The following is an 8026-nucleotide window of genomic DNA, read 5'->3' as shown; positions in this document are numbered from 1 at the left end:
TTCGGGGTTTTTCACAATAAATTGCAGTGGAAACTTATTTCTATTGAAAGTATTATGAATACTGTCAAATACATTAAAATATTACGTCTTATTGAATTCGTGAAAACATTGAATTGAATATTTCAACATTATTAATTAATCCTAAGACGTATCGTGGGGGTATTTCTGTCAACGGTAAATAATTACTTGGTTTTTTTGGGAAAAGAATATAATTTGTTTTATATAATTCGAATAGTATAGTATGGGGTGAAATAAATTTTTTTTTATAAAAATTTTACATCCAAATCAAGCTTTTTTACACGTTTCGTATCTTTATTATTAACATACTCTAAAAATTCATCCACTAACACTTAAATACCGTATCGATCCACGAAATTATCCTAAAGCAGTAGCGCCATTTACATTTTTTTAATACGCTACTGAATTAAGCATTCGTGGGTCTTTATTAAACTATTCCTCTACTCGTAACAGGCGAAAGAGAAAAAATAAAAGACAATACAGGATATAATTCTTGTCAAAGTTAAATCATACGCAACTCTCTAAACCTACTCAAGATTTCTTGGTGCAAATATGGTTCCGAAAACCTTCCTTAAAAACAGAAACGACATCGAAGTTAAACAAATGTTTCAAGATAAAAAATAAGCCGTAAGATCAAGTCCAAAGTGGAAACAATTATTTGCTTTGGTAGAAAATAACAAAACTAGCACTAACAAGTCTTTATCTACTTGTTTGACAACCTAGTTCCACCCGGTAAGTAAGAGTATTCCATCGTGGAAAACTTGTAAAAAAGGTCAAAAGACATCGCGGTTTTTTAAGCTTCCAGAAAGATTCTGAAGTTACCACAACCGCCTCGTTCGCTGGATCTATCGCTTTGTGACTTGTTTCTTTTCTCCAAAATCAATTTAGGGCATACAAACGACTTAGACAAAAGTGTTTCCAATCAGAAGGAAAAATATCTGGTTTAACTTATCGATTACTTATTTGTCATATTTCGACCCAAAAATTGCCACTGGGTTCTTTTTTATCGTTATCTTTTTCTTTTTTTTGAGAATTTGTTGGAGGAATGTTCAACAATGAAGAAATGTTGGTAATCTTCATTATAGGGTGCATAAACTGGACTGAAGTTTTCACCAAGAAGAAATATTCATGAAAATATTAATGTATAAGGAAATTTATGTTTTTTTTTCTCAAAAACTAGTGAATGTATCTTCTATTTTCTCCCTTAATTATTAATATTACGTTAATGATAAACTATCATAAATAATTAATAAATTTATCGATAAAAATGAACATAGAGAATATTAAAAACAATTTAGTTTGTGTAGGGCATTGTATAATAATTTAAATCCACATATGACATTCATAACCTAAAATTAGATATTTATGTACAACCATTTAATATTCTGTATAATTATAAAAATAGTAGGTTCTTCATTATTACATTCATTGATATTAAATTCTTTTTTATATTTTGGTCAATAGTTCAATAAAGAACTTCATCTATTCCGAGATTCTAAACATACAAAAATTTTGTACTCATTTCGAAATTCTATTTGTAAATCTAATATCGAATAAATATTTCAATACATTCTGCAACATCTGCTCAATTCATCCCTGTATTAAAGCCTCTAACGTAGCCTATTTATTTTTCTTTCCACTGTCGTCTTCCTCGTATTTTCCAAATTTCTCCAATAGATGGCTGTAGGGACCTTTCTGATGTTTGAATTACGATCATTCCAATCCTCATTATCTCACAAACAAATAGTTATGGAAATTCGCTCAGTTTTCCAATCAGTTTTTGCTTTTCACACAGATAGAGGATATTTATAAGGCGTATTTTCCAGAAGTCGTTGGAGTTGTGTGAGCCTCTATCTCACGATTACTACAAACTACTACAAACGACTGCTTTAATGTAAGTACTTTTGGTTCCGCTGGAGCGTCCCAATCGCTCAAAGATCGAGCGAAAAAAGTCTTAGTGCAAGATGCTAACCCTAAAATCCCATTTTTAGAAACCTGACACCACAACACCTCCATAAAACACGATTCAAGCAGAGCCTTGCTCAATATAGCCACCCCTCAACATTTTTACTTTGCTTCTGATTGAATAAAGGTTACCATAATGATCGTAGACATTCGTCACGGATAGGCTCAACAAGAAGAAAAGTAGATATGCTACGAAACTTTGTGGATCCAGGGTTGCAGGAAATTCAACTCAAAAACGTGGTTCCGAAAGGATCAATTCAAGCAGAAAACGCGATTGAATCAATATATCGGGTTAGAAAGGGCCTTTTATCGCCAATCACAATTTTATATTTGATTAAAAACTACCCTATACTATTTTTACAAACTTGGTATTTCTTTTCGAGTATAATAATCCTTGAGCAGATAGTTGTTTATTAGAAAAATTACTATTTATTTATTTTAGGTTATGTAATGTTAAACGTGAATAAAATTTTAAAGGTACCCAACTATCTAAAATCAAATGTTACTAGTAAAAATTTTCCTAAATATTAAGATATAATTTTTCGACAGTCTCAATCTTTAGAGATTACTTAAATATATCGTAAAAGAATAGTTATTTTTATCTATTTTGAATAGATATACAAACTATTTTTGATTTAAAAAAAACTAAATAAAATTAGGTATATTGAAAAGTCTTCAATAGATGACCGCTCTGTCATACGTCATACGTCATATGTAGTTGTCGTTACTTGTATTTTTCATATTGGTTTCAAGTTAAAAATAATAAAAGACAAAGTAAATCTCTGCTAAAACGTTTGATTGAGTTTTAGAAAAAATAATTCTTAATTAGAAGAAGAAATTAGTTTAGCAAAAAAAAATTCATAGAGACATTTGACTTTCCAATAAACCTTTATACATACGTTATTTTTAAAATGATAAATTGTTGCTTTTGAATCGTTTTAATATCGGTTATTAACTATTTCGATGATTATAATTATAAAACAATGACTTATATTTTGCTAATGTTGCATCAAAATCAGAAAATTTCTAAAATACTTATAACAGATGTATTTGACGTCCCCATACTTAAATACGGTCCTGTATACGTCAAAATTTAGTTTTTTCGTCCTAATAACTTCCTGGTTCAACTAATAAATAGTGAAATGTCCTCTCCATTAACACGAAAACATTCTGTTGAATTTCCATTGAAAGTATAATTTTATTTATTCACCTACGAGATAGACAACCCAAACGTCAGCCTGTAGTAGTCGTGGTTGCCTCTATGCTGGCGTTTATTATAGATTTTTTACCTCACGTTCGAATTTATAAACGGAATTAAGCTAATAGAAGTTTCAAACTCAAATATACACGTAGGATTTTTTTCCTTTTTTCCAGTTATATAAAAAAGTGATTGGTTAACGAAATTGTGTTGGAGATGACGACTATTCGTTTAATGTCTGCAGGACTTCAATAATTGTGATTGTTTGGGGGGTTATCTTAGCTTTTTAGCCAATCTGCACCTATATTTGGAAGATGTTTTGTACAAAATTATACTTCGTCTTCCAAAATACGTAGAATCTTCCCGAGGAAAACAATTTTTCTGGAATTTGCAAGTCTCACTTCCCAAGATTTTGATATTACTATTCCTTAAGACTTTTGATGAAATATACAAGACACTCCACCCTAAAGAACTTGATAAGTCGTTTCAATCTTCTTTCTATCTAATACATCACCCAATAAGTCGTTTGACTTACGCACAGATGACGCTGCAATTTTTAAATCCATACGTACCAACTTTCAAAAGATTATGTCAAATGTCATGTCATTCGAATTAGTCACAAAAAAAATGACAGCCGTTCAAGTGAAGCTACTTGTGTGTCAATTTATCATAGCTTATTAATGAAAAAAATATTCTACAAACTCAGCAATGGCTTGAAAAGAACAATTTGTTATTAGTTTGTTGAATTTAAACGTGGACGTGCAGATACCGATGATGGTGAACGCTCTGGTTGTCCAATTGATGTGGTTACTCGAGAAAATTGTCCACGAATTGGTTATATCTAATCGTAAATTGAAAATTCGTGAGTTAATTGGCAGTGTGTTTACAATTATACATGAACGTTTAGCCATTAGAAAGCGTGGTTGCCGCGTTTACTCACAGTCGCTCAAAAACAACAACTTGTTGGTGATTCCGAGCAATGTTTGGTCATGTGTACACGAAATAAATCAGATTTTTTGCGTCGATATGAGACAATGGATCCATCACTTCAATCTGGAATCGAAACGATCATAATTTGAGTGGACTAAAGTCGTTGAACCACTTCCGAAGGTACAACAGTCAGCTGGGAATGTTATGGCTTCGGTATGCGTGCTCATCCACCGTAGAGTCCAGATCTGGCCTCCAGTGACTACTGGCTATTCGCTGATCACAAAAAATTGCTCGTCGGTAAGGAATTCAGCTCAAATAGAGAAGAAATTGATGAAACTGAAGCTTATTTTGAGTCAAAAAGAAAAATTTTCTACAAACACGCCATCGAGAATCAATTTTACGGTCCAACACCTCGATAGTCCATAGTTTTGTGGATATCGATACATTTTAAAAACAATTAGCTTCTCATTTATATTTTTTTCAATATTTTCCGCTTCGTATTTTCAGAAATAAATATACGTAAATAAAAATGTGAATAACTATATTAGAATAGTGAAAAACCAAAAATAAAACGATTCAATGTTGGTATGTACATTCCCGAAAACGAGTATCATCGATATTGCATATAAAGTTGTTTTTTTTTATTATTATATAAGTACAAGCTGGTGTTTCGATTTAATAATATCTAATTAAAGGACAATTAATGTAGAATCCGAAATATTTAAAACATAATAATTGTGGTACACAAATTACTTATACAGATTGAGTACAATCAATGAATGGAAATTGTTTCTTTAGTCTGTTCCAAACAATAATTGTAATTGTTCATAAACATAAACAAATCGAATGAATGGGAATAAGCAATTTTTAAATTATATCCCAGACAAACTCCAAATCAATAGGAACCCTTCTAATTGGAAGATCTAGTAGTTGCACAATTCAGGAATCATCTATGACAGTCGGGCCTTCGACTCCAGCGCCGGATTAAGCTGGGGGCTTGGGGGGCTATAGCCCCGGGCCCCAGGTCCAAGAAGGCCCCAATTTTGGAAATTTTTTATGTGTTGATACCACAAATCTAACGTATTGATATTATTTTGTGAATTTTTCCGGGTTTTCGAATTCCTTAAGGGGCCCCGTCATTATTTTAGCCCCGGGCCTTATAAATCTTAATCCGGCCCTGTTAAACTCACACAAATAAAGCCGAAATTGTTTAAAAATATGGCACAAACAGAACTAAACAACGAAAACCCAATTCTGGAACTCTAAAACGTTATTTCTTCCCAAGAAAATAGGAATGAGAGTCGCGAATTGTTTGGAAACTAGGTAATTAAAAACTGTCACTTCTAGAGCAGAAGACGATAAAACAGTTAAATACATCACAAATGTAGCAAAGATTTTTATGGAGTATGGGAATCGATCGAAATCGACACCCTGCCTGGAATAAGTACCGTAGTCTCTTGAATTTTGTAATTTAAACTGATTAATTTGGAGGTTACAACTAATAATTCATGAGAAAACGTTTGGTATTTCGATAAATCGTTTAAAATAATTTTATTTTCGTTTGTTGCAATAAATTTTCGAGATATAGTTAACGATAAAAAATTATGAATATAATTGAATTAATTCCCTGTTTATTTAAAGAAAAACTTTCCATTCATATAACGACGAAATCAATAAATAAGGTTTACGATAATTAATTTCAAAATATGCTCACTTTTCGAAATATTCCAAATTCCTGAACGTCATACTTATTATTTGAAATACAAATCGAAATTTTGTTAAACAAAGTTTCAAATTAATAAAATTAAAACTTGATATCCTGATCACATAAAACTATTAAAGGCTTATGTCCTTGGAAAAGCTAATAAATCATCTTTTAAGGTCATAGAGTCAACTGTCAAGCTTCCGCATGAGTTTGAACCTGCACGTGGGCACTTTTTAACGTCACCGAATAAACTGTCAAGATTTCCCATGAGTTCTGACCTAACGTGTTGGCCTGGGTGCTTTTTAACGTTACTGGACAAACTGTAAAACTTGCCCATGAATTTGATCCTGCAGGTGTCGATTCTGGACATCTTTTAACGTCAGTGAGCAGACTGTAAAGCTTCCGCATGAGTTTGAACCTGCACGTGGGCACTTTTTAACGTCACCGAATAAACTGTCAAGCTTTCCCATGAGTTCTGACCTAACGTGTTGGCGCTGGGTGCTTTTTAACGTTACTGGACAAACTGTAAAACTTGCCCATGAATTTGATCCTGCAGGTGTCGATTCTGGACATCTTTTAACGTCAGTGAGCAGACTGTAAAGCTTCCGCATGAGTTTGAACCTGCACGTGGGCACTTTTTAACGTCACCGAATAAACTGTCAAGATTTCCCATGAGTTCTGACCTAACGTGTTGGCGCTGGGTGCTTTTTAACGTTACTGGACAAACTGTAAAACTTGCCCATGAATTTGATCCTGCAGGTGTCGATTCTGGACATCTTTTAACGTCAGTGAGCAGACTGTAAAGCTTCCGCATGAGTTTGAACCTGCACGTGGGCACTTTTTAACGTCACCGAATAAACTGTCAAGCTTTCCCATGAGTTCTGACCTAACGTGTTGGCGCTGGGTGCTTTTTAACGTTACTGGACAAACTGTAAAGCTTACACATCGTTTAAACCTGCACGTGTCGATTCTGGATATCTTTTAACGTCAGTGAGCAAACTGTCAAGCTTTTCCATGAGTTCGGACCTAACGTGTTGGTGCTGGGTGCTTTTTAACGTTACTGGACAAACTGTGAAGCTTCCACATGAATTTGAACCTGCACGTGAGCAACTTTTAAGGTCACCAAGTAAACTGTCAAGCTCTCCCATAAGTTCAAACCTGCACGAATCGGCGCTGGGTACTTCTTAACGTTACTGGGAAAACTGTAAAACTTGCCCATGAGTTTGACCTGCACTGAGCACTTTTTTACGTAACCGAATAAACTGCCAAGCTTGTACATAGTTTTAACCTGCACGTATCGGTTCTGGACACCTTTTAACTTCAGTGAGTTTCAACTTACACGTGTCAGTACTGGCGTGATGGTGTGATCTACTGTAACATCAGTGATACCCATGTCTCGTTAAAAGACTAATCACTAGTCAAATTTTGCTTAAGTGGACTAGTTGATTGGAAAGATAGACCCATCCATCCATCCCGACAGAGACTAACATAATTTTTTCTTATTTTTCATTGATTCCAAGTTACGTTTCAATCAGTTTGGACATCATCATCAGCGATCTTTAATTGTTCAAATGACCACATTGCTGTACAAATTTGGTGATAATTCTACAAAACCTTGATTGATCATTTCCGATTTGTTTTTTCATCTTCAGAACTATTATTTGTACTGTTTATGATTTTAATATTCATTTGGGAAAAATTTCTAATCTGATGTATTTTTTGCTTGTAATAATGATTAAATTGTGAACCTCCTTTTGCAATCCACAACTTGAAGAGATTTTTTTAGAGGACTTAAACCTCAAAATGTCCATGTCTATTACCAGATTTACATATTTGTGATTCGTAAATACATATAGAAAAATCATCCAAATTGAAAAAAATATTTTTCAAGCTATAGCCAGACATTCCTCGTCAACAGACACCAGATTATCACTATCAACTACTAATTATCTCTTGATACTAATTCTATCTGAAAAAATTCATCGTTAAATAATATTTATAGAAATACTGTATATAGTAAGCATATTTTGTCATTGCTACATTTCTAATTGAATATCAAACAGCAATTACGTCAAGTTAGCAAATCTAAGATAGTGACCAAAACTGAATATCAAAAATGTAAGCGGAATCAATACTCGTGTATTAGGAAAAATTTCATTCTAAACGTTGGTAATAATGTGGCATCTATCTTCAGTGTTGTAAGATTTATT

Source organism: Diorhabda sublineata, chromosome 1 (genome assembly GCF_026230105.1).
Source record: "Diorhabda sublineata isolate icDioSubl1.1 chromosome 1, icDioSubl1.1, whole genome shotgun sequence".
Taxonomy (NCBI): domain Eukaryota; kingdom Metazoa; phylum Arthropoda; class Insecta; order Coleoptera; family Chrysomelidae; genus Diorhabda; species Diorhabda sublineata.
The sequence above is the reverse complement of the archived record's forward strand: the minus strand, read 5'-3'. Positions refer to the sequence as shown.